This window comes from Triturus cristatus, chromosome 12, assembly GCF_964204655.1.
Source record: "Triturus cristatus chromosome 12, aTriCri1.1, whole genome shotgun sequence".
NCBI lineage: Eukaryota > Metazoa > Chordata > Amphibia > Caudata > Salamandridae > Triturus > Triturus cristatus.
Genome location: NC_140595.1, coordinates 299811819 through 299838909, shown reverse-complemented (window position 1 = coordinate 299838909; position 27091 = coordinate 299811819). Strand labels below are relative to the sequence as shown.

General features: G+C 49.3%; 1 protein-coding gene across 3 annotated transcripts in view; it reads right to left on the bottom strand.

Annotated features, from left to right (window-relative positions):
- The window catches only part of JOSD2 (Josephin domain containing 2), a 168885-nt gene that overhangs the window by 114871 nt on the left and 26923 nt on the right, over positions 1-27091 (bottom strand). The window contains exon 1 of one of the 3 annotated variants that reach the window (XM_085638831.1): positions 2556-2889. The exons of 1 other annotated variant lie outside the window; for it this stretch is intronic. The gene's annotated coding sequence lies outside the window, so the exon portion shown is untranslated. Of the gene's footprint in view, positions 1-2555; positions 2890-27091 lie in introns of those variants that run through there. One more of the 3 variants, XM_085638834.1, reaches the window with a different exon arrangement.

The window sequence follows — 27091 nt, the reverse complement described above, 5'->3', positions numbered from 1 at the left end:
CGAATGCATGATGGTCTTCATTTGGAGAGCAACCTTGTTTTGGATATATAGTGGCCTGCTCCGGTCACGAAGCTGCCCCCGTGCTGACAGTGCATGTCCGGTTTCTCTACTAAAGGGTAACATTTGGGAACGAAGTCACCCTTTTCATCTGGGCATAAGAATAACAGCAGAAACGGCGTAACTCGCAAATGTGTAACTTTATTGAGGAAAGCATGGACAACTGTGAGTAGGTTTTCAACTACACTTACCAGAATGCTCGATGCTGCACGCCCTGTTGGGCGGGACTATGAATATTTAAATGACTGTGAGATGCAAGGCAGCTGTTTCTTTCCTGCTGAGCCTGCCATTGAAAAAGGGAGATTGCCTCCGGAAACGCGTCTGGCAAAAGGCTATGAGAGACATACTAAGTCCAGTGCGCTGTGTTACTGCTGTTGCCAGTTTGATTAAATATGGGTTTAAACTATACTTCGTGTGAGGCGCTTCATTTGGAGAGCAACCTTGTTTTGGATATATAGTGGCCTGCTCTGGTCACGAAGCTGCCCCCGTGCTGACAGTGCATGTCCGGTTTCTCTACGAAAGGGTAACATTTGGGAACGAAGTCACCCTTTTCATCTGGGCATAAGAATAACAGCAGAAACGGCGTAACTCGCAAATGTGTAACTTTATTGAGGAAAGCATGGACAACTGTGAGTAGGTTTTCAACTACACTTACCAGAATGCTCGATGCTGCACGCCCTGTTGGGCGGGACTATGAATATTTAAATGACTGTGAGATGCAAGGCAGCTGTTTCTTTCCTGCTGAGCCTGCCATTGAAAAAGGGAGATTGCCTCCGGAAACGCGTCTGGCAAAAGGCTATGAGAGACATACTAAGTCCAGTGCGCTGTGTTACTGCTGTTGCCAGTTTGATTAAATATGGGTTTAAACTATACTTCGTGTGAGGCGCTTCATTTGGAGAGCAACCTTGTTTTGGATATATAGTGGCCTGCTCTGGTCACGAAGCTGCCCCCGTGCTGACAGTGCATGTCCGGTTTCTCTACGAAAGGGTAACATTTGGGAACGAAGTCACCCTTTTCATCTGGGCATAAGAATAACAGCAGAAACGGCGTAACTCGCAAATGTGTAACTTTATTGAGGAAAGCATGGACAACTGTGAGTAGGTTTTCAACTACACTTACCAGAATGCTCGATGCTGCACGCCCTGTTGGGCGGGACTATGAATATTTAAATGACTGTGAGATGCAAGGCAGCTGTTTCTTTCCTGCTGAGCCTGCCATTGAAAAAGGGAGATTGCCTCCGGAAACGCGTCTGGCAAAAGGCTATGAGAGACATACTAAGTCCAGTGCGCTGTGTTACTGCTGTTGCCAGTTTGATTAAATATGGGTTTAAACTGTGAGGCGCTTCATTTGGAGAGCAACCTTGTTTTGTGTGTGTATATATATATATATATATATATATATATATATATATATATATATATATATATATATATATATATATATATATATAATGTTTTTTTTTTTTTTTTTCAATTTCATCACACCTAATATTTGGATAATCCGCTACGTACTCCAATGAATCCAGGGTGATATATATATATATATATATTCACTGTAGTCTTTATCACTAGGATATCAGTAATACAATAGTAATGCAAAATGCGAAAGCAAAACAGCATCTCATAACTTTATACTGGTAAAACATATAACTGAAGAAGGAACCTCTAAGAATAGAGGCTTACCTTACTGAAACAGATGTCGTCAGACCGCTGTAGTATCCTGGTTCTAATGTGGTTCATGCTATTTAAGTGGAATTCTCCCTGAATGATGTAATATGGAATGTTGGGAGTGTGAGGCTACAGTTGAGAATAGCTGAGCAGCATGCTGGCTGCTCCTGGTGGGGCTGAACTACAGGATTTGTAACTACTACAATAAACACTCCTGAAACACTACAATCTGCCTGGAGTGAGTGACTACATTTTTATGGCGACAAGTTATCTCAAAGAACCTGCGTGTGTACCTTTTAAGACCTTCATTTTCAAGTGTGGAGTATCAGGGAACCTCCTGTCAAGCTTAAGCAACTCCTCTAACTGCAGCTACACTTCCTCAACTACTGGCACACCTCAGCCCCACCAGTGACCTCATATCGGTCGCCCTCTTAGCGACAGTGCCAGTTCCTGTCTCAACCGCAGCTCAGGTCTCTGTATGCTGTTCCTACAGCATCTGTTCAACTGAAGCTCTAATCTGTTCCTGCTGTGCCTACAGCATCTGTTTAACTGCAGCTCAAGTCTATACATGCTGTCTCTACAGCGTCTCAACAGCAAGGTAATTGGACTGCCTGAATGGACTGCCTGAATTTGTGTTTCCTGTGCGGAGTGGGATTCAGTCTCACACGTTCAATTTCGTTTGGGACAAGTTTAATAGTTACACACTGAAGCTCACTTTCTACAATGTCAAACTGCCTCAACGATCTACGTAATTAGTCTGCCTGAATTTGTGTCTCCCATGCGCACTCTTGTGCTTCTGTCCGGTGCAAACCAGTTTAATTTCACACTCACCAAGACATCAAAGGGAGAAGTGATGACTGTCGGAGTGCTCATTGTGCCACACGAGATCCGAGCTGTACAGGGATCTGTTCAATCAGTGTGTACAGGTACTGCAACTTGCGTCTATTCCACTTTTAAGAGGTGAGGCCTTTCTTTGTCCCTGATTGTTGGTGCCCCTGTGAGACATATAGAACCTCGGTTTTAACAACCGCTGTGTTGTGTTTCAAAGTATGTCTCGCGCGCCTGGAGCAGAGCGCGCACTTATCTCCACCTTCTCCATAGTGCTTGCGACGTCCTCCGTCTTCCCTGTGACATGCTGCTGGATGTTCCCTGCTTGCACGAACGTGCCGTGAACCTCTCGGCACAGCGTGATATAGCGCACCGCCATCTTGGAGATGGCACAGGATGCTGTTTCACACTACAATTTGACAACCACGTACTCCTTAAATGGGGAGAACAGGATTGAAAGGATTATTGGAGCGACGGTGACATTACAACACGGCCGGTGACTTATTTTATCGTTATTTGCTCAAGTGCAGCGTTGAAATGGAACTGTGGGGTGAGATTTTGTTTTTGCACAGTTATGATTCTTCAGTATTCTCTGCCAGAGTTACGCTGCCATCTAGTGGTCAAATTGGTTTGGAAAATTTTCATTTCATTTACAGGATGACTTTGACCACGCATGGCATCAGTTATATTACACGTTTTCAAAGACTGCATTTTGTTTTCATAATGGCTTTGACCACGTTTGTCATGAGTAAGGCATGTTTTGCAACAGTGACATTGGTCCACGAGATTCAAGTATTACCACTACGGCTTCTTGATTCAAGTCTTTATACTACTGCTTTTACTTCTAGTCAACAAGGCACTCTCTATATGCCAGCTGAGACGCCGGCTCATGTTCATGGGGCAAAGCATGCAGCTTCGCCCACAACTGCAGTAAGTGTGGGGCCCCCCACACTGCCTCCTCCTGTTCCAAGCGAGACAGCTCGGGCCAACCACCAGCTAGACAGGACAAGTAAGTGCGGCCCGGTCCAAGTCCCTCCCACACCACCCAGTACCCTTTTGCCTCCCAACTGTAACGCAGGCCACCTCGAGCCCCACGAGCTGGACCCTGCCCCTCCCACCCCGGGCAAATGTCCCTCCCCCATTAGCATTGCCAACCTCCTTCGCCTGCTCCATGGGTACCCCAACAGCAAAGATGGCACCCTCATTGCGGAAGGCTTTGTGGAAGGTTTTCGCATCCCATACCTAGGCCCCCTAGTGAGCAGGGATGCGGAGAACCTCAAATCAGCGAGGGACCACCCTGAGATAGTTTTGGCTAAAGTAAAGAAGGAAGTGGCCCTGGGTAGGGTGGCGGGCCCCTTCAGCAACCCTCCCCTGCCGCATTTCATAATCTCCCCCCTAGGGGTAGTGCCAACGAAAGAGCCTGGATCTTTCAGGTTGCTACAGCACTTGTCGTACCCGGAGGGGGACTCAGTAAATTTTTGGTTGGAGGAAGGGAGGTGTTCGGTGTCCTACTGCTCCCTAGACCTCGTGGTAGACATGATCAGGAGGGCAGGCAAGGGAGCGTGGTTGGCCAAATCGGACATAGAGTCGGCGTTTAGACTGCTGCCGGTCCACCCTGAGAGCCAACACTTCCTGGGCTTCAAGTGGCAGGGCAAAGTTTTCTATGACAGGTGCATGCCCATGGGCTGCTCAGTGTCTTGCGCGTACTTGGAGGCTTTCAGCTCCTTCCTTCAATGGGCCCTAATGAGCAAGTACGGGGTAGAGGGAGTGACCCATTACCTAGATGACTTCTTGTTCATCGGGGGGCTGACACGCAGGAGTGCGCCCGAGCACTGCAGTGTTTCCAAGACTTGGCAAAACACTTGGGTGTGCCTCTAGCACCGGGCAAAACTGAGGGTCCGGCGCAAGTCATGATATTTTTAGGCATTGAGTTGGACACGGTTAAGGGCGAGTCCAGACTCCCTGCGGATAAGGTACAGGCTCTGCGTCAGGCGATTCACATTTTGCTGGGGAAAGACAAGACTACCCTGGATGACATCCAATGCCTTTTAGGAAAACTTAACTTTGCAGCCAGGGTCATCCTCATGGGGAGTGTTTTTGCTTGGAGATTAGCAAGGGCTACAACAGGGGTGAAAAAGAAGCACCATTGGGTCAAGCTAGGGACAGGTTTGAAGCAGGACCTCGCCGTGTGGAACGACTTCCTCTCCCATTTTAATAGAACGGTGATATGGCGGGAACCATGGGTGGACAGTCAGGAGCTATGCCTATTCTCGGATGCCTCGGGTAGGGAGGGCTTTGGGGCAATCCTGGGTGAGAGCTGGTGTGCCCAGGAGTGGCCCAATGCCTGGCGCAGGCGCAAGATCACAAAGAACATCACGGTACTTGAGCTGTTTCCCATCGTAATTGCTTTACACCTTTGGCCTGAAACCCTGTCGGACAGAAAGGTCCTATTCTGGTCTGACAACATGGCGGTAGTCCAGGCCATCAATGGGCAGACAGCCAGGTGCCGCCTTGTCCTATGCCTGTTGAGTGAACTAGTTAGGATTTGCCTGCGCCAATGTGGAATTCAGGACAAAACACATTGAAGGTGTAAAAAAATGTGGCAGCTGATGCTCTTTCTCGTTTTCAGTGGCTCCGCTTCAGGGAGGCCTGGCCGCGGGCGAGAGACCACAGATGACCCCATTCCCGGTGCACCTTTGGAGGATCCTGCAGTGGGCCAACGACTGAGAACTATGGGGGAGAGATCATTGGCTGCAGGCACCAGGAGGCGTTATGGTGCCCACATGGCCACCTTCAGGACGGTGGCTCATTCACTGGGCATTTCGGCTGCACCAATAGAGAGTAGAGTCAGAGCATTTGTGGTGTGGGCAAGGGAGCAGGGCAAAAGCCACTCATGGGTGAGTAGCCATCTGGCGGCGGTGAGCCATGACACCAGGCTGTCAGGGGGGACAGACCCAATGAAATCTTTCGCCATAAGGGCTGCTCTCAAGGGGTGGGCTAGGGATGAACCCAGGGTTCCGGACAATAGGGCCCCCATTGATTTCAACATCCTCATGGGTATGCTGGGCGCTCTGGAGGGGGTTACCTATTCAAAGTACGAGGCCACCCTCTTCACGGCTGCTTTCTGTTTGGCCTTTTTCGGCGCATTCCTAATTAGTGAGCTGGTGGCCAGGTCCAAGACTGACAATTCAGGGGATGCCTTAGGCATTTCAGACGTGTCCATCACAGACTCTCTGTCGATCCGACTCCAGAGGTCAAAGACCGACCAGGCGGGGCACGGGATTGACGTGGTTCTCAGGCCCCTCGGGGACCCTAGGTTTTGCCCGGTCCACTGGGTTAAGGAACTCTTGGTGTGCCGTACCCCTGCCCCGGGCTATTTGCTGATGCATATGGACCAGGCCCCTTTGACCAGATATCAAATAGAAAGAATGATCAGGGCCAGCTTGTCCAGGGCAGGTTTGGCTCAGCCAGAGAAGAGATACTCCAGTCACTCATTCAGGATTGGGGCGGCTACGGCTGCTTATATGGCAGGCTTGGAGCCTGCGAGGGTGAAGAAGGTGGGGCGGTGGGTATCAGACTGCTATAAACGATACGTTCGCCCGTGAGGTACCTTGCAAATTCTTTTGTGTGCAGTGATTTGTAGCGGTTATTGATTATTGTGCGTATATTTTTCAAAGTTATTAAATGACCAGGAGTGTAAACCGTGTCTCTTGTTTTACTAGGGCTACCGGTGTGGGTGATCGGGCATTCATTTATCTCCAGGGTGGCACAATGGGCGTCGCACCGGAACTGGATGAAGCACTTCTCACTGACACAGTTTGAGTGGAAGGGTTTCCCTGGCATGAGATGGAGCGAGCTCCGGAACAAGCTGGTGCAGAGACTGGTCGCACAGGGGTCCCCCCAAAAAATCTTAGTGATTCACCTGGGTGGGAATGACCTAATTGCTCTGGGGAGAAGGCTTCTGCTGCAAGCCATGAAAAGGGACCTAGGGGAGATATGCAAGCGCGTAGGGCAGTGCGATGTCCTCTGGTCAGAGATGTTTCCACGCAGAACTTGGCGAGGGGCCAAATCAGTGGAGGCAGTAGAGCATTCCAGGAGGCGCCTCAATGGGGCAATGCGCAAGGTTTGCTGACCAGAGGAGCCTAGGCTTTATAAGACATGAGACGATCAAAGAGAATGTGAAGGGGTACTGTGACAAAGATGGGGTGCACTTGCCACCAGTTGGCATGGACCTATTTCTCTTAGACCTGAGCGAGGTGTTAGAGATGAGAGGTTGCAGGTAGGCTACAGCTGTGGTGGGGGGCCCTGGCGGTGACGGGGGCCACCTCCAGAGCTGTGGCGGAGTTAAAGGGCGATCTGGAAGCAGGCCGGTACCAAGGGTACCTCTGCGCGGCACCATAGGGGGTGCCAGAGCCAAATCCGAGGAGCCTCATGGGAGGGTCTTGGAAGCCATGTCGGCGCCCCGCTAGTCCTTCGGGCAGCTGTGGGCCTGAACAACCAGGGGTTTGCTATGCGACGCTCTGCCCCGGGAAGGGGTGTGAGTAGAAGTTACCAACGGTCACGTGATCCTGTAAGAGAATCACTTGGACGGCAGCAAAGGCGGGGTTCACCCCAGTGCTGCCCGGCTCATCAGGCGGGCAGGCTGCGCAGTTGGTTGCCTGCCCTTGGATCGCCCGTAAGATAACCCACCTATTACATAACGGTGTATGTAATAAACGTGCAGCATGTTACCCAATCAAACAGTTTGTGTTTGTGTGATTATTGGGTAATGTATTTTGTTGGAGGGGGGACTGAGGGGTGCCAATGGCGATACTATGCCGCTGACCGCGGCCCCCACATGGGGCCACTACAGTGGTCGGCACCTTAGTGTCGCCTGGGCACCGGTCACCCCTCCCCGCCCCCCTTCCTGGGGGGCAGGGACTCCGGCCGGTGTCCCCCTCCTCTTTCCTGCCCGGAAGTGACGCGAGGGGCGTCACTTCCGGGGCTCCTTTGTGCGAAGGGAGCGGCTATATAGCCATCCCCCACCATGCTGGCGACCTCTTGTTCGCCTCGCACGCCGCATCCCTCCCTACCGCTTACCCGGCGTGGTGATGGCAGGTGGGGGTGAGAATATTGTAATGTTTCCTTTTTTCGTTGCACGCGGAGTTACAGGGCGATCTGGAAGCAGGCTGGTACCAAGGGTACCTCTGCGCGGCACCATAGGGGGGCCAGAGCCAAATCCGAGGAGCCTCATGGGAGGGTCCTGGAAGCCGTGTCAGCACCCCGCTAGTCCTTCGGGCGGTTGTGGGCCTGAACAACCGGGGGTTTGCTATGCGACGCTCCGCCCCGGGAAGGGGCGTGAGTAGAAGTTACCAACGGTCACGTGATCCTGTAAGAGAATCACTTGGTCGGCAGCAAAGGCGGGGTTCGCCCCAGAGCTGCCCGGCTCATCAGGCAGCCAGGCGGCCCAGTTGGTTGCCTGGATCGCCTCGCACACCGCATGGCCACCTTCATGCGGCGTGCGAGGCGAACAAGAGGTCGCCAGCATGGTGGGGGACGGCTATATAGCCTCCCCCTTCGCACAAAGGAGCCCCTGAAGTGACGCCCCTCGCGTCTCTTCCGGGCAGGAAAGAGGAGGGGAACACCGGCCGGAGTCCCTGCCCCCCAGGAAGGTGGGGCGGGTAGGGGTGACCGGTGCCCAGGCGACACTAGGGCGCCGACCGCTGTAGTGGTTCCCTGTGGGGGCCGCGGTCAGCGACATTGTATATGTTAAGTTTACAGCTTAACTTTTGCTTTCTTTAGAGGTTACCTCGGGATGCACAAGTCTAATTTACAAATGTTTTCACACTTGTATGCAGAGTTTGTTTTACTTCAATTGTTCTCTAAGGGGATGCATAGACAATGTTGTTTACTTTAATTAATCCCCGTCTGCAGAACCAGTTAGGTTACTGTTACAATTATGTCCCTTTTCCCCACGTAGTCCTTTCCTCCTTTACCCTCTCCTCCTTTGGATTCTTCCTCTTCTTCTTTTCCCCCCCTTCTTTCCCAGCTGTTGGTACTTCCCTTCTGTTAGCCGAGAGGCTGCCTTAGAATGTTGGTAACGTTCCGTCAGAGAGACTATAGACGAACTGTGGAGCACTGTGGAGGTGGAATAAAGAGGTCTTACCTATCTGGCGTGCTGTCTTCATTTCAACACTGGTGATGAGAAGACTGCGTGAGGGAGCAGTGTCCACCTCCATCCCTTTGGTGTATTCGTGCTCGAAGTGTCGTTCATACACCTTGTGGCCCACGAGGTGAGGTACATTTTATAAAATCAAGAAAAGGTTGGTGCCTTTCCAGCGGAGCGGTGGTGTGGTCGAACTTAGCCCTGAGCTATGTATTGACGGCACTGCGGGGAAACTCATAGCTCTGCCCAGCTGTGTCTCAGCGTTTACGACGTACTCTGGTTCCCGTTTGGTTTCAAAGCGATTCAACGCTGAGGGACTGGGGACACGTTCCAGTCTGGTCCTTGGGGGCGCGCCACCCTCAGGTTCCAGTGTGTTTTGTGCGTTTGCCTTCTACTTTGAGGTAATTTTGCACGGGCGCCCCTGGTCTTTGGCATATCCGTCACCCTCAGGCTTCTGGTGTGCTTGTGGGTCCAGTACCAGCTTTCAAGTGGAAAACAGCTGATGTTTTGAGGGTTACGAAGCGGAGAATTCACCTTTTCCCCTCAGGAATCTTCGGGGGCAGCTTCCTTGTTCCGTGTTCGACGGCACCAGCGCAGCCGCCCTCAGCTTAGACACGCCTAATATCATAGAGCGGAGGGCCATACAGAGGCGGAGCTTATTTCTCACGAACAGTTAACCACCAACATCCAGGGTTTACATTTTCAGCTGGTCTCCGTGTTATAATTCGCAAAGTCTTCCTTGCCTTTGCCTCTTCTGTGGTATTTGCTTGTCAACGGTGACAGGCACACCTCCAGTCCTTTTAGCCTGTCATCTCTATTTCAACAGCGTTTGCCATCTATTCTTAAGCATTCTGAGGAAGTTTTGTTAGTTCCTCGTAACGGTGACAGGCACACCTCCAATCCTTAGTAGCCTGTCATCTCTATTCCATAGTGGATGTCATCTATTCTGAAGCATTCTGTGGAAATTTCGGCAGTGACGGAGTTATATTTTCAACCTGAAACTTCGTAGTATTTTCCTTTCATCCTGTTGTTCAGTGGCAGTCACTATTCAGACTTCGGAATTGTGGCGTGAAATTTCCTTTGTAATTCTACTGTTTGAATTCCAGTCCTATATAACCTTCTAAAAATGGCTGCAAATATGTCTCAACCTCCTCCATACCTAAATGAATTTTCAGAACCCAATTGTCCTTGGAATGAATGGGAAAAAGTGTTTGAATCATATTTAATAGCCATTGGGGGAGAAAGATTTGGTCCGATAAGAAAACAGCACATATTATTACATAATCTTGGTTCCCATGGCAGAAAAGTTTTTGATACGCTTCCTGACATACCGCAAGATTCAAACTTAGCAGATGATCAGTTGGATGTTTACCACTTGGCATTGTTAAAATTGAGGTTACACTTTGGTGATAGAGTGAATATTGTCCTTGAACGACACAAATTTTTTAGCAGGGTTCAGGGGAAGCAAGAGAGTGTTTCAAGTTATGTGGCTGTACTTAGGGGTTTGAGTGAATTGTGTGAGTTCGAAAGTCTTAGAGACTCACTAATTAGGGATCAGGTGGTTAGATGTACTAACAATCCTAGAATTCAAGAAAAGCTATTACAGAAGCAACCTGATCTTAAAAATGCTATAGAAATAGCAAAGTCTATAGAGCACACAGCGTTATGCATCAAAGAGATGAAAACACCTACAAATAGTGAACAGGTGACAGAAGTTGCTAAGTTGACACCTGAGGATACGGTATGCAAGGTGAAAGAGAAAAGCAATGAAAACTCACGTAGCGATGATAACACTAAACTAAAATGTTATCGCTGTGGCAGTGGCAATCACTTAGCCAATAGTCCAAATTGCCAAGCAAGATCTTTTATTTGCAGGAAGTGTAATAAAAAGGGTCATCTGGCTAAGTTATGCCACAGTAATCAAAAGAAAGCTTTTGTTGGCAGTGACGTAAATGACAGTAAACAAGAGAGTGTGAAGAAAATTGTGTTTCAGATTCACGATGGCAGTGAGATCAATCAGATCAAGTATCCTCAATGTGATGTCAGATTGAATGGTAAAGTGATTAAGATGTATGCAGATTCATGTTCACCGTTTACTCTACTTAATGTGTCTGATTTCAATGAAATGAACATTGGTCAAGAGGGGGAATTACAGGTTGCTGATATTTCACCTAGCAGTTATACTAAAGACTCAATTCTTATAAAAGGGATGATGAAAACTCTAATTTCTTTTAAGGACCGGTCCACCACAGGGAAAATTTACGTTGTGGAAGAAGGGTCCAATCTGCTGGGTTGGCAGCATCAAAAAGAATTAGGAATAAGATTAGACCCTAACAACCCAGAGCAAGTACTGGTTGTAGACCAGGACGTGACAGGTAGAGAAATTTGTAAGAAATTCCCTGAAGTATTTACTGAAGAGTTAGGGCTTCTCAAACATTATCAACACCGAATTAAACTCAAACAAAACGCTAAGCCTAAAGTACATAAAACTAGACCAATACCACACCTCATGTGGGAACCCTTAAAAAAGAATTAACTAAATTACAGGACTTAGGGATAATACGTCCCATAGATTGCTCTGAATGGGTTGCCCCCATTGTGATTGCCCGTAAGGATCATGGAGAGGACATCAGATTATGCATTGATCTTAGAGACCTAAATGACAGCATAATAGTTGAGAGACACCCATTGCCCCGCATACACGAAATACTCAGTACAATGGGCAGAGCAACTTGCTTTAGTGTTCTAGATCTATCAATGGCATACCACCAGGTAGAGCTACACCCGGATTCGAGGGAACTTACGGCATTCACCACTCCTTTGGGCACATTCATGTTTTGCAGAATGCCCTTCGGGTTAGCGTCTGCGGCTGCAGTATTTCAGAAAATCATGCAGCACGCACTGGAAGGTATACCCAAGACATTATGCTTCCAGGACGATGTCCTAATTTATGGTGCTACCACAGAGGAGCATGATAAGAACTTATTTCAAGTACTCACAAAATTTAAGGAGGCTGGTCTAACACTTAAGGAAGAGAAATGTAAAATAGGGATGAGCACAGTTGACTACCTGGGACATACCATCACTAAAGAGGGTTTTAAACCTAAAATGTGCTTAGTGGAAGCAGTGAAGAATGCTCCTGCCCCTACTAACAAACAAGAACTCCTGTCCTTCTTAGGATTAGCAGAGTATATGCAAAATATGTCAAAAATTTTGCGGACCTCACTAGCAATATCAGAGATCTAACTAAGAGTAACACACAATTTAAGTGGCTTGAAGAACACCAGAATACTTTTGAGAAATTGAAGGCAGCCATTCTCTCCACTCCATACCTGTGCAACTTTGATCCCAATAGGAGAACTATAATCATTACAGATGCTAGTAACAAAGGTCTTGGTGCTACACTATCACAAGTAATTGATTGTAAGGAACGCATAGTTGCGTTTGCTTCACGCGTGCTTACCAAACCAGAAAAGAACTACTCCGTAATAGAAAAGGAGGCCCTATCATGCTTCTGGGCTATTAAACACTTTAAATTCTATCTATGGGGTATAAAATTTACCGTGCGCACTGACCACAAACCTCTTGTATTTATGTTCAACCCGAAAGGGACTCACAACAGCACCCCAAGAGTGGCAAGGTGGGTGTTAGGTTTAGAGGGCTTCTGTTTCAAGGTAGAGTATGTTGCAGGAGAAAACAATTTGGCTGCCGACTTTCTTTCAAGAGCACCTTTAAACGTGGAAGAACAATTTGGAATCACAGAATATCCGATCCTAGAAATACACTCATCCACTATAGACTCTGAAGAGTGGTGCAATTTGCAGAAACAAGACGTGATCCTTACACAATTAAAGAATTACGCATTACAAGGGTGGCCAAATACATGTGATCAAGTCAACCAAGAAATTAGAAAATATTGGGAGGTGAGGTATGAAATTAATCTACACCAAGACCGTATTTGGAGAAATGACAAAATTATACCACCATCAGGGCTGAGAGATAAAATCATTGATCTCGTCCATGAAGGACATCTAGGACGTAGCTTGACTAAGTATAGACTTAGGGAACGTTATTGGTTCCCAGGAATGGATTCATTGGTAGAGAGTAAAGTAAAAAATTGCAGTGTGTGCGCAAAGAGTGACAAGTCCAAGGTTACTTTGAAAGTGCCGTTGTCCCCAGTATCTATACCTTGCAAACCATGGGACAAGCTAGCATTAGATATCATTGGTCCCATCAACAAGAGAGGAGTGAGCAAAAGATTTGCATTTGTGTTAACTGATTACCATTCCCATTGGGTGGTTATTAAGATGGTTAATCAAACCAATACTGAAACACTGATACATTTCTTGAGAGATACTTTTGCATCTGAAGGGATCCCATCAACCATTGTAACTGACAACGGAGTGCAATTCACTTCAACAGCCATGTCGTCCTTTTTGTCTAAGTTAGGGATCACACAGAATAAGACAGCTCTTTATTGTCCCAGGGCTAACGGCATGGTTGAGAGAGTCAACAGAATGATCAAGGAGCATATTCAACTTGCTTGTCATAATCAATTGTCAGTGGAAATGGTGTTGCAAGAAATGTTATGGGCATACCATACCACTCCCAATCAAGTTACAGGCATCTCCCCATTTTCTTCTCTTAGAGGGAGAAAACCTGGAACCAAATTCTTTCCTAATTGGATAGGTGGGGGAGAACCTGTTGAATATGATGAGGAAGAGAGGAGTAGGAAAGTTGTTGCTAACCAGACCAAATATAAACAGTACTATGACGCCAAGAAGGGCACTAAGGAACAGAATTGGGATATTGGAGACTGGGTAGTTGTTAAAAGACCTACCCGTAGTGGGGAGAGTGAATCTAAATTTTCTGAACCTATGAAGATTGTAGAAGTTAGGCAGAATACTGTCATCCTTGAAAATGTCAATGCTGGAGCATGGACAGACTGTCTAGATCTTCTGTTCCCATTTCGTAACACCCCATGGTTGCTTTTGGCCTCTTTCTTGGCCTTGTCTTATATAGTGATAACTTTCATGATGCATAATTTCTGTCTATATCTAGCTTAATATTACATACTGTTGGAAACAGCCCACTCCCACTCCGCAGGGTGGTGGTGGACTCCCCGAACACACTGTGGTAGCTTGGCTCGAGTGGTCAGGAAACAGGCGCAGTGCTAAGCATACAATATACCCATACAATAACCATGCGTGCATCCGTTCCAAAAACGACTCTACACCGTAAAAATTATGAAAATATTCTTCTTTATCTTTTTCTCTTAGTTGCTGATTGGAAAAATAAATAAGACAATCACAATATACAAATTTAAATAGTGCAGGTCAAATAAATACTGGCTGTTTGATGAAATAAATAGGGGTGATCATAAATAACAGGGCATAAATACAAGTGCAATATATACAGACAATTAAATACTTTGAGGCAATAAATACTGTACCAATAAATATTGTACACCATCAAGTCCTGTGGACCTATAAATATAGTGCAGCAATAAATAGGTAAAAATTCAATAAATACAGTACCCCCAATAAATAATTAAAAGTATACAGCAACACTCATGTAATCAGATGACACTTCAATTCTTAAGGGCTGATTTGGCCCAGGCACAGCTTGTAGGGTTGTGGAAGGCTTGAGGGGGGAGGCTACTCCCTGGCTGGGACAAGGCTGAGGCCTAAACTGAGGTAGATCAAAGGGGGGGGAAATACCAATGCCCTGGCTTTCCTTCTCCACACAACCTCTCTAGGTTAGTCCCAGTTCACCCCAGGCACAGTCAGATGGGTTTCAGCACCTCCCTAGCCCCTTAGAGCAGTCTCTCAGGTCTCCACAGGGCCTTAGGCGCCCTCTACTCCACTTACTGCCCTTTTTCTGATGTTCCGACGCCGCTGGAGTCGTGTCGACGCCGTGAGGCGGTTCCGGTTCGGTCTCGGCGGCCTCGGCACAATGTCAGTTCTTTGACGACGCCGGTAGGCGGTTCCGGTCCGATGTCGGTGGCCTCGGTTCGATCTCGACCTCCGATTCGACGGCGTCGGGCAGTCTCTTCACGATGTCGACTTCGGGCGGCTCCGGTCCGATGGCGCTCTCGGCTCCGATGACGTCGGCCGGCCTGGCCTCGATGTCGACTTCCGGCAACTCCGGGGTGCGATCCTCACCCCCGACCTCCGGTGCTCCTCCTCACAGGTTCCGGGCGACTCCGGAGTGCGATCCTCACTCCCGACCTCCGGTGCTCCTCTACCTCGGTCTCCGACGACTCCGGAGGGCGGACTTCACTCCTCCGATGACGCCGCTCGCTCGACCTCGGTTCACTTCCTCCTCGACCTCTGGTATTCCTCTCGACCCCCGTCGGCGCCCTCTCACGACCTCAGGCGGCTCCGGGTACGACGTCTGCTACTTCAGTCAGCGCCGCTTCTCCACCTCGGGCTCCAGGTCTTCAGGCTACTCGACGCCGGACTCCAGGGAAACCAGTTTCCAGGTCAGGATCTTGCTGCTTTCTTGGTTCTAAGGCCTGTTCCTGCTGTCCAGGTCCTTAGGATAAGTTTCTTCTGTCTTCTTCCCACACAGGGCTATAGGCTGGGATCCATCAGTAGGGACAAGTATCAAGGGTGGGTTTATGGACCCCACTCCAGGCACAAGTTTCCACCCCTGCTGCTTCACTCCTTCCTCCTTCACTGTTGTGCTCCTCTCTCTTCACCAGTCAGGTGCCAACTGCCAGCTCCAACTGCCAACTGCCTCTCTTATCCTCCCAACATTCTAAACGGTCTCCAACTGTCACAGAGTTCTGGAATCTCCTGGAATGTTCTGGAAGGTGCTGGTAGGTTCCAGTGGATGCTGGTGATGTCACAGGTGGCCACCATTTTGTGCTCCAGGCCCTCAGACAGAAGTTTCAGGGGTAGCTAAAATGGCTCCCTGAATCTGCAGCAACACGAAAAAGTCTGGTGGTTCCCAAAAAGGAAAAATTCAAACAGGGTTTGAAGCAAAAGTGGGACAAAATAAATAATGATGAGGAGGGACCACCCAAAGGGCTGACAGGTCTAACACGCGTCCCCCCCAGCTGAAAGTGGGGAGAGCTACCCAACCCCTTGGGAGTTCTCATCACTAAGGCGGAAATACCTTGAGAGACCGTCTGCATTGGCGTGGTCCACTCCAGGCCGATGTTCCACCTGAAAGTCCATCCCCTGTAGGGAAATAGACCACCTCAACAACTTGGGATTCTCCCCCTTCATTTGCATCAGCCAACGAAGGGGTCTGTGGTCGGTCTGAACTAGGAAGTGCGAGCCAAACAGGTATGGCCGCAACTTCTTCAGAGCCCATACCACTGCAAAGGCTTCACGCTCTATTGCACTCCACTTCTGTTCCCTGGGAAGTAGTCTCCGGGATAGGAAGACCACGGGTTGATCCAGACCCTCTTCGTTGAGTTGCGATAACACTGCCCCAATGCCATGTTCTGATGCATCTGTCTGGACAATGAACTTCTTGGAAAAGTCTGGGGCCCTTAAGACCGGGGCCTCGCACATGGCTTTCTTCAATTTCTCAAAGGCTTGCTGACAAGCCTCCGTCCAGACTACCCGTCGAGGTTGTTTCTTGGACGTGAGCTCCGTGAGAGGGGCTACGATGGTACCGTACCCCTTCACGAAGCGGCGATAGTATCCCGTGAGGCCCAAAAATGCTCGGACCTCAGTCTGTGTCTTGGGGGGTTCCCAGGCCATGATGGCCTCGATCTTCGCCTGGAGGGGTTGCACCGTTCCCCTACCCACCAAGTGTCCAAGGTACACTACCGACCCCTGCCCGATCTGGCACTTGCTGGCCTTGATCGTCAATCCAGCTTGTCTCAGGGCCTGGAGAACAGCTTGCAGGTGACGCAAGTGATCCTCCCAGCTGTTACTGAAGACGGCTATGTCATCCAGATAAGCAGCAGAGAAACTCTCCATTCCGGTGAGGATCTGGTTTACCAGGCGCTGAAACGTGGCAGGTGCGTTCTTGAGCCCAAAGGGCATCACACAGAACTGGTAGTGGCCATTGGGCGTGGAGAAGGCTGACCTTTCCCTTGCTCCATCAGTCAACGAGATCTGCCAGTACCCTGAAGTAAGGTCAAAGGTACTTAGATATTGGGCAGCTCCCAGCCGGTCAATCAATTCATCCGCCCTAGGGATCGGATGAGCATCAGTTTTTGTCACTGAATTCAGTCCCCGGTAGTCCACACAGAACCTCAGTTCTGGTTGGGCACCCGGTGGTGCAGCTTTCGGTACTAACACCACCGGACTAGACCAGGGGCTGCTAGAAGGTTCAATCACTCCTAGCTCCAGCATCTTAGTGACTTCACTATGAATGCTGGCCTTCACCTTGTCTGACATCCGGTAGATCTTGGACTTCACAGGTGGGCTGTCTCCTGTGTCCACGTCATGGACGCACAGGTGAGTCCTACCCGGGACAAGGGAGAACAATGAAGAGTACTGCCCCAGGACCTGGCGACAGTCCTCCTGCTGTTCAGGAGTTAGAGATGGGGAGAGAATCACTCCCTCCACCGACCCATCCTTCTCGTGAGACGCAAACAAATCAGGGAGAGGCTCGCTTTCCACGTCCTCTCCTCCGTCAGTCACCATCATCAAGATGACTTCGGGCCTCTCGTGGTGGGGTTTGAGGCGGTTGGCATGCAGCACCCGCAGGGGCTGACGAGGGGTCTTCAGGTCCACCAAGTAGGTAGCCTTACCCTTCTTCTCCAACACCTCAAAGGGTCCTGACCAGCGATCCTGGAGGGCACTAAGCTCTCCTGGTTCGATCACCCACACCTTCTGGCCAGGCTCCAACTCCACCGGGTGAGCGTTGTGGTCATACCACGCCTTCATCACTGCTTGGCTGGCTTCCAAGTTGTCAGAAGCTTGCTTCCACAACTTAGCCATTTGGCTCCGGAAGGCCAGCATGTAGCTCACCACATCCTGGGGAAGCTTTCTGGGAGTTCTTTCCCATCCGTCTCTCACCAGGTTAAGAGGTCCACGTACAGGGTGCCCATACAGAAGCTCGAAGGGGCTGAAGCCCACTCCCTTCTGTGGCACTTCCCTGTAGGAAAAAAGTAAACAGGGTAGGAGGACGTCCCATTTCCTCCGCAGGCTTTCAGGCAGACTTCTGATCATGCCTTTCAAGGTTTTATTAAACCTTTCCACCAGACCATTGGTCTGGGGGTGGTAAGGAGTTGTGAACCGGTAGGTCACTCCACACTCCTTCCACATTGCCCGCATATAGGCTGACATGAAGTTGGTCCCCCTGTCGGACACAACTTCCTTGGGAAAACCCACTCGGGTAAAGATTCCCATCAGGGCCCTAGCCACAACAGGTGCTGTTATGGTCCTCAGAGGTATTGCCTCTGGGTACCGTGTGGCATGATCCACCAGAACCAGGATAAACCTGTGACCAGCTGTAGTTGGTGGATCTAATGGACCCACAATGTCGATGCCCACCCTTTCAAAGGGGGTGCTAACGACAGGAAGTGGTTCCAGGGGAGCTTTCAGCTTCACCCCTGTTTTCCCACTGGCTTGGCAAGACACACATGTCCGGCAGTAGGTATCGGACGACACTTTCATCTGAGGCCAATAAAAGTGTGGGACAAGACGGGCGAAGGTCTTGTCTTGCCCCAGGTGTCCTGCCAATGGTATCTCGTGAGCCAACTCTAAAAGGAAGGCTCGATAACGTTGAGGAACTACCAAGGCTCGTGACGATCCATGTAGGGGTGCCTTGGGTTCACTGTAGAGGAGGCCATCCTCCCAGTAAACACTGTAGTTCCCTTCAACGTTCCCTGCTGCCTGGGCTTCGGCCTGTCGCCTCAGCCCCTCAAGGGTAGGGCACTCCCTCTGGCCCTGGCAGAATTCCTCCCTGGACGGGCCTCCCTCCACGTGCCACTCGGCCGGGATGGGTAAGTCCTCCAGGTTGGTAACGTCCCCCTCCGCAGACTCCTGGCCCACCACCTCCGGTGGCCTATCCGTCCTACGGGGTGGAGACGCCGAGGCAGGCTCCTCCTGTCCTCGGTTCTTCCCTTGACTGGCAGCTGGCTGGGCCTTTGTTCCAGGCTCCAGCCGGAATGAACTCCCTCTTCGGGTAGTCTCGGACCTTGTGCTAACACAGGCCCAGTCAGGTGTACCCAGCATCTCGGTGTGAGTCCGGTATTCCACCTCCTTCCAAGCGTTGTGCTCCATGTCATTGCCCAGCAGACAATCGACTGGCACGGCAGGGCTTACGGCAACTCGAAGTGAACCTGCAACCCCCCCCCATTCAAAGGGAACCTCGGCCACGGGATAGTGACCTGTTCTGCCGTCAGCCATCGCAGCTGGGTGGAGTACATCGGGAATTACCTGCTCTGGAGACACCAGCTGGCTACGCACCATAGTCATACTGGCTCCTGTGTCTCTCAGAGCCTCCCCTCTTTGGCCGTTGATGGTGATCCACTGCCCATACTTTGCGGTATTTGCGGGCACCTGGATCTTAGGAACCATCTCCCGTTCTCCCAGGGACACTAAAGTGACACCCGCCCACTCCCTTCCCTTAGTTAAGGGCATCTCCTCCCCGAGCACTACACTAGCTACTCCGGGGGGCTTTCCTCCAGTGGGAGGGGGTGATCGTTTCTGACACTTCGGATCTCCTTTATAGTGTCCAACGCCACCGCACTCGTAGCAATGGACAACCCTTGGCTGCTGACTCTGGCCAGGATTAGGGTTTCTGGGTGGGTTAGCCTTAGAGGTGAATCCTGTTCCCTTCCCTTGGAAGTTATTTTGGGGGCCTTTGGAGAACTCCTTTTTCTTTTCCCCTCCCTCTTTCTTCTGGGGGGCGCCCTGTCCGGCCTTTTGAGTATCCCCTCCAGTCCCCCTTGTGGACACCCGGGTACTAGCCCAAATGTCCGCCTCCTCAGCAAGCTTCCGGGGGCTGGTCAGCTTGCTATCCACCAGGTGTTGCCGCAGTTCAGGGAAACATTTCTCGAGTAGGTGTTCCTTCAGTACTAGGTCAAACAGCTCCTCGTAGTTCCTTACTTCACTGCCCTGAATCCAACCTTCCAGTGCCTTCTTTGCATAGTCCAGGAAGTCCACCCAATTCTGTGTGCCCAGTTTGTGACTACCCCTGAACTTCTGTCTGTACTTTTCAGGTGTTAGTCCAAACTTTCTGAGGAGCGCCAGTTTCATGGCGGGGTAGTGGGTCTGCTCATCCTCTTCGAGGGCCAATAAAGCATCCCTACCAGCTGGAGGCATGTACTTATACAATCCCCCTCCCCAGTACTTCACTGGAACCCCATGGGCCCTCAACGAGACCTCATAGGCTGCTAGCCACTTGGCGATGTCATCACCCACCCCATAGATAGCTACTATGTCCTTTGGCAGGTAAGGTTTGGGTTCCCTGGTGGACTCTTGGATTTGGCTGCCACCATTAGGAACAGTTGGTGCCCCAATTCTTAGGATCTGAAGCTCTATCTCTTTCAGTCTTATCTCATGAGCCATCCTCTCTTTCTCCGTCTCATGAGCCAACCTCTGTTCCTCCTTCTCCTTCTCCAGCTTTGCTAAATCCCATGTGAGCTGTCTTTTCTCTCTCCGATCTGCTAACTCCACGCTGGATAAGCCCCCGCTAGAGACAGTGCTGCCCTTCCTAGAAAGTGTCCTGGGCCCTGCTGACAGGTTCCCCACCTCAGGTTGGTACATCTCAGCCCCCTCGGGGTCAGGCTCTCCATCCCTGTCTTCCTCCTCAGCCTTGCTTTCTCGGCGTGCCTCCCCCCAAGCCCTTAAGCTGGTTTGGAGTGCACCCTTCTTTGCTCCTGGGGGACAGTACACCCCCTCCCGCTGGCAAAACTCCCTGAGTTGGGCCACAGTGTACGTTTCTAAATCTTCTAGTACAAACTCCATCTTGCCCACTCAGGTTAGAGGACAGGTTTTGTGCAGTAACAATGCAGGGGGGTACCTTTAGTAATACCTCCTCCCACCACCAGAGTAAATTTGGAAAAAACAAAAACCCACAATTAGGAAGGCCGCTGTGAGAAAACTCCCGGTGTAGGCCTATGGACTACCCACAGTTATTGTTGAGTATATGTAGGCACAGCTCTATCCCACCACTGAACACCAATTTATGTTGGAAACAGCCCACTCCCACTCCGCAGGGTGGTGGTGGACTCCCCGAACACACTGTGGTAGCTTGGCTCGAGTGGTCAGGAAACAGGCGCAGTGCTAAGCATACAATATACCCATACAATAACCATGCGTGCATCCGTTCCAAAAACGACTCTACACCGTAAAAATTATGAAAATATTCTTCTTTATCTTTTTCTCTTAGTTGCTGATTGGAAAAATAAATAAGACAATCACAATATACAAATTTAAATAGTGCAGGTCAAATAAATACTGGCTGTTTGATGAAATAAATAGGGGTGATCATAAATAACAGGGCATAAATACAAGTGCAATATATACAGACAATTAAATACTTTGAGGCAATAAATACTGTACCAATAAATATTGTACACCATCAAGTCCTGTGGACCTATAAATATAGTGCAGCAATAAATAGGTAAAAATTCAATAAATACAGTACCCCCAATAAATAATTAAAAGTATACAGCAACACTCATGTAATCAGATGACACTTCAATTCTTAAGGGCTGATTTGGCCCAGGCACAGCTTGTAGGGTTGTGGAAGGCTTGAGGGGGGAGGCTACTCCCTGGCTGGGACAAGGCTGAGGCCTAAACTGAGGTAGATCAAAGGGGGGGGAAATACCAATGCCCTGGCTTTCCTTCTCCACACAACCTCTCTAGGTTAGTCCCAGTTCACCCCAGGCACAGTCAGATGGGTTTCAGCACCTCCCTAGCCCCTTAGAGCAGTCTCTCAGGTCTCCACAGGGCCTTAGGCGCCCTCTACTCCACTTACTGCCCTTTTTCTGATGTTCCGACGCCGCTGGAGTCGTGTCGACGCCGTGAGGCGGTTCCGGTTCGGTCTCGGCGGCCTCGGCACAATGTCAGTTCTTTGACGACGCCGGTAGGCGGTTCCGGTCCGATGTCGGTGGCCTCGGTTCGATCTCGACCTCCGATTCGACGGCGTCGGGCAGTCTCTTCACGATGTCGACTTCGGGCGGCTCCGGTCCGATGGCGCTCTCGGCTCCGATGACGTCGGCCGGCCTGGCCTCGATGTCGACTTCCGGCGACTCCGGGGTGCGATCCTCACCCCCGACCTCCGGTGCTCCTCCTCACAGGTTCCGGGCGACTCCGGAGTGCGATCCTCACTCCCGACCTCCGGTGCTCCTCTACCTCGGTCTCCGACGACTCCGGAGGGCGGACTTCACTCCTCCGATGACGCCGCTCGCTCGACCTCGGTTCACTTCCTCCTCGACCTCTGGTATTCCTCTCGACCCCCGTCGGCGCCCTCTCACGACCTCAGGCGGCTCCGGGTACGACGTCTGCTACTTCAGTCAGCGCCGCTTCTCCACCTCGGGCTCCAGGTCTTCAGGCTACTCGACGCCGGACTCCAGGGAAACCAGTTTCCAGGTCAGGATCTTGCTGCTTTCTTGGTTCTAAGGCCTGTTCCTGCTGTCCAGGTCCTTAGGATAAGTTTCTTCTGTCTTCTTCCCACACAGGGCTATAGGCTGGGATCCATCAGTAGGGACAAGTATCAAGGGTGGGTTTATGGACCCCACTCCAGGCACAAGTTTCCACCCCTGCTGCTTCACTCCTTCCTCCTTCACTGTTGTGCTCCTCTCTCTTCACCAGTCAGGTGCCAACTGCCAGCTCCAACTGCCAACTGCCTCTCTTATCCTCCCAACATTCTAAACGGTCTCCAACTGTCACAGAGTTCTGGAATCTCCTGGAATGTTCTGGAAGGTGCTGGTAGGTTCCAGTGGATGCTGGTGATGTCACAGGTGGCCACCATTTTGTGCTCCAGGCCCTCAGACAGAAGTTTCAGGGGTAGCTAAAATGGCTCCCTGAATCTGCAGCAACACGAAAAAGTCTGGTGGTTCCCAAAAAGGAAAAATTCAAACAGGGTTTGAAGCAAAAGTGGGACAAAATAAATAATGATGAGGAGGGACCACCCAAAGGGCTGACAGGTCTAACACATACTTATTGTGATGTTCCAGTTTCCTCTTCATTAAGGGGAAAGATGTGTTACAATTATGTCCCTTTTCCCCACGTAGTCCTTTCCTCCTTTACCCTCTCCTCCTTTGGATTCTTCCTCTTCTTCTTTTCCCCCCCTTCTTTCCCAGCTGTTGGTACTTCCCTTCTGTTAGCCGAGAGGCTGCCTTAGAATGTTGGTAACGTTCCGTCGGAGAGACTATAGACGAACTGTGGAGCACAGTGGAGGTGGAATAAAGAGGTCTTACCTATCTGGCGTGCTGTCTTCATTTCAACAGTTACGTTTTAAAATTTTGTTACACTGCACTATTTTTTAAACCTTTACCCTACATAGGCTGTTGTGAGGGTTTCTGTTTCGTCACGGAGTACACAACGTTATAACCTCCTTGCCGGGTGTCTGTACTCATAGTGTTTAGCTTTCTGACTGGTGCACAAGGTTACTATATCCTTGCGAGGTGTGTTCCGTGGGGTGTTGTCCCTTTTTGTACAGTGCACAATATTTTTACCCTCACACAGTGCATGATTTTCTTACCTCCTTGTGAGGTGTGTTAGATAGGCTTTAGTCTTATTGCCACTGTGCACAGTTTTCTTACCACTACACGAAGTGTGTTCTTGGGGTTGTTTCCCCATTGTTCCGTGCATTTTGTTTTCATCCCCACACAGGGAGTATAGCATGAGTTTCAGTCCCATTGCTACGGTCTACCATGATTTTGCCACATTACGCGGTGTCTCTCGTGGGTTTTGCCCCACTGTGCATTGCACAACATTTTACCTTCCGAGGTGTATCACACTGTCTCTCATTTCTTTTACATTGTGCTTGTTTTACAGTGTGGGTTTTCTTTATTGCAACAGTGCACAACGTCATACCTCCACTCGAGGTTACCCCTGCACAAGCGAGTTGTTACCCTTAATGGGTGTATCATTTGGGTTCCAGTCCCATTACCATAGTGCGGGCGTTTGTTTTTACTCTTAATGTTACACTTTGTTTCATTGTCAACACTATAGCCCAGTGCTGTTCTCTATTTATTATTCAGTCTTCATTACATGATGGAGAAGTGTGAGTAATCTATTGTATTTCTCTTCTTCTCTGTCTCCTTGTTTCCTCCTGCTCTGACTTGCCTCCTCGCATACCTGTCTGGCCAGTAGGTGTGCAGGTGGTAGTCATTGGTGGTTTCTCCTTCTATTCTGTTTCATTCTTCTCCTCGTTTATATATAGGAAGGAGGATGGGTATTGGTTTATGTTGTTGTGTTTTATCACTTTTCTCTTGTTGTTCCTTCTTTTCTCCCACTGCTCTTCATAGTCTCTGGTTCTCTCTTCCATTCATTCATCCAGCTTATGCTTTTCTCTTTTCTTATTATTTTATTTATTTATAAAGTTTTATATAGCGCGAACATGATCCCGAAGGATATCAGAGCGCTTCACATTTAAGGATGGTTTAGGAAGGCATCAAATACACATCAAAGGAAACATTTCCATTTCTGATTCCATGAGCCATTAAACAACTGCACATATCCAAGTGTGACTTCACTTCCAATTTTTAACTGCAGTGATCCCATAACCTCCTCCCCTTGCCACATTCTGTTTTCCTTTTGGAAGAAAGGAGGATATGTAGTATCCTGGTTCTAATGTGGTTCATGCTATGCTAGAGGAATTCTCCCTGATTGATGTAATATGGAATGTTGGGAGTGTGAGGCTACAGTTGAGAAGGGCTGAGCAGCATGCTGGCTGCTCCTGGTGGGGCTGAACTACCGGATTTCTAACTGCTGCAATAAATACTCTTGAAACACTACAATCTGCCTGGAGTGAGTTACTACAACCGCCTTTCCTACAGCTGCATTACTGTAAGTAGCCAGATCCAGACAATAATGCTGCATGAAAGTGTGTGTACTCTTCCATGTTGCGGCACGGCAAATCTTGTCAAACGGGACGCGAGCAAACAAAGCAGCAGAAGAGGATACTGCCCTTGTAGAATGTGCTTTGGCCTTGACTGTGAGCGGTTTACCCGCTGTAGTATGGCAGAGCTGAATAGTCGCAGCAATTTATCTTGCAATAGTCTTCTTTGTGAGTGAAGCACCCAGTCTTTGAGGTCCATATGAGACTAGCAACTGATCCGTTTTTAGCAGTTGTTTAGTTCTTTGCAAATAAAACTTAAAGGCATCTTTTAATATCTAAAGAGTAAAGAGACTTATTTGCTTTAGAGGATGAATTTGGTAAAAATGTGCGGAGGGCAATAGGCTCATTAAGGTGAAACTGAGTTGGAACCTTCGGGATGAATTTAGGATTTGTTCTCAGTAAAACGTAGTCCTCTGTGAATCGTAGATAGGGTTCTCTTATAGTGAAAGCTTGGATTTCACTTACTCGCCTAGCAGAGGTAAGAGCCAGCAGTAGTGCCACCTTCCAAGTTAGGCACTTGAATTCTACTTTGTGAATTGGCTTAAACGGTGGTTTCATCAGTTGAGACGACATTCTGGTGGAGGGGGACGAATGGGAGGAAAAGTCCTAAATAATCCTTTCATGAGTTGTTTGATGATACGAGAGGAACAGAGGGAGGAAGCATCAGAAGTACGCCTGTATCGGGACCTGGCTGCGAGGTGGACTCTCATCAATGCGCACGCCAGTCCTGACTTTGCCAGAGAGTATAAGACAAAACTTGTGCTAGAGATGAGAGAAGAGGGTGGATGTCGTTTCGAGGGCACCAGGAACAAAAGCGCTTCCATTTTAATCTGTATGTTTCATTGGTGGACTCAGCTCTAGCCCTGGACAAAACATCCCTACAGTCCTGGGAGATGTCTAAATCTTTGAATACACTGAATTCATTTGCCAAGCATGCAACTGAAGAGAGGCTGGATGTGGGTGCAGGATGTGTCCTTTGCTCATGGTCAGTAGAGTTATCACTGGAAGGCTTGGACTCCAACAGTAGGAGTAACTCCGTGAACCAATTCTGGTGGGGCCAACGCAGAGCAATGAGGATCAGCAGGCACGGTTCTCTTTTCCTCTTCATTAGAACTCTGGAGATTAGAGGACATGGGAGAAAAGTGTAAGTAAAGATTCCTGACCATCTCATCGAAAACGCATTCCCCCCATGGCCCTCTCTGAGGTTCCCAGCTGGCGAAGAACTGGCATTTTCGGTTCTCTTGAGATGCAAAGAGGTCTACGTTGGGTGTTCCCCATTTCCGGAAGACAGAGTTGAGAATTGGCTGATCGAGTTCCCACTGGAGACATGTTTGACTTATTCTGCTCAAGTTGTCTGCTATGTTGTTTCTCACTCCTGGAAGATGTTCCGCCTTGAAGTAATACCCATTCCCATATCTTTTGGGCTTCTAAGAATAGAATCTGAGACCTCGTTCCTCTCTGCTTGTTGAGATATTGCATGCAAGTGGTGTTACCTGTACGAATGAAGATGGAGGATGCTCGTATTCTTGGGAGAAACAACTGAAGAAATAGGAAAATTGCCCTCAGTACCAGAAAGTTCATGTGCATTTTGGAGAGAGACTTGATTTGCCACATACTTGAGGTCTTGAAGGTGGGCCACCCAGCTTTCTAATGAGGCATCCGTGGTCAGAAAGAAATCTGGAAGTGGAGAGAGGAATGTCAGACCCACAGAGAGATTGCTGGTGGACTGCCACTAGGGAAGTGCTTTTTTCATGATTGGAGTTATCTTAATAATGTCCTCAAATTATCTAGTCACCTGAAGCCATTGCCTGTCTAGCTGCTCTTGGAAAGGTCTCATTCTGAGACATGTGTGGGGCACTATGAGGATGGCTGAGGAGAAATGATGTGAGGAGACGAAAGAAGCGCACTCTTTTTTGGAGAGACTGTGAGCCAGCAATGAAATGGTGTGTTGCCTTTCTGCAGACAAGAATGCCTTGTTTTGGAGGGTATCCAAAGTTGCTCCAGGAAAATTTATCAATTGAGAGGGTGTGAGAACGGACTTCTGGTAGTTGACTGAAAGCTCAGGAGACCAAAACAGTTGTAGGCAGATGGATATGGCTTCCGAAGTCCGGTGATGAGAAGGAGCCTTCACTAGCCAATTGTCGAGATATGGGAAAATCTGCAGGCCCCGTAATCGTAGATGTGCTGCCACGGGCGCAAGACATTTGGTAAACACCCGAGGAGCTGAGCAGAGACCGAAGGGGAGGACTTTGAATTGATAGTGTGCGCCTGCTACAGTGAAACCGAGAAACCTTGGGCGTTTGGGATGGATAGGAATATGAAAATATGCATCCTGCAAATCGAGGCTGGCCAGAAAATCCGAATGGTTTAAAAGTTGCAAACACTTCCAGAGAGTTACCATGCA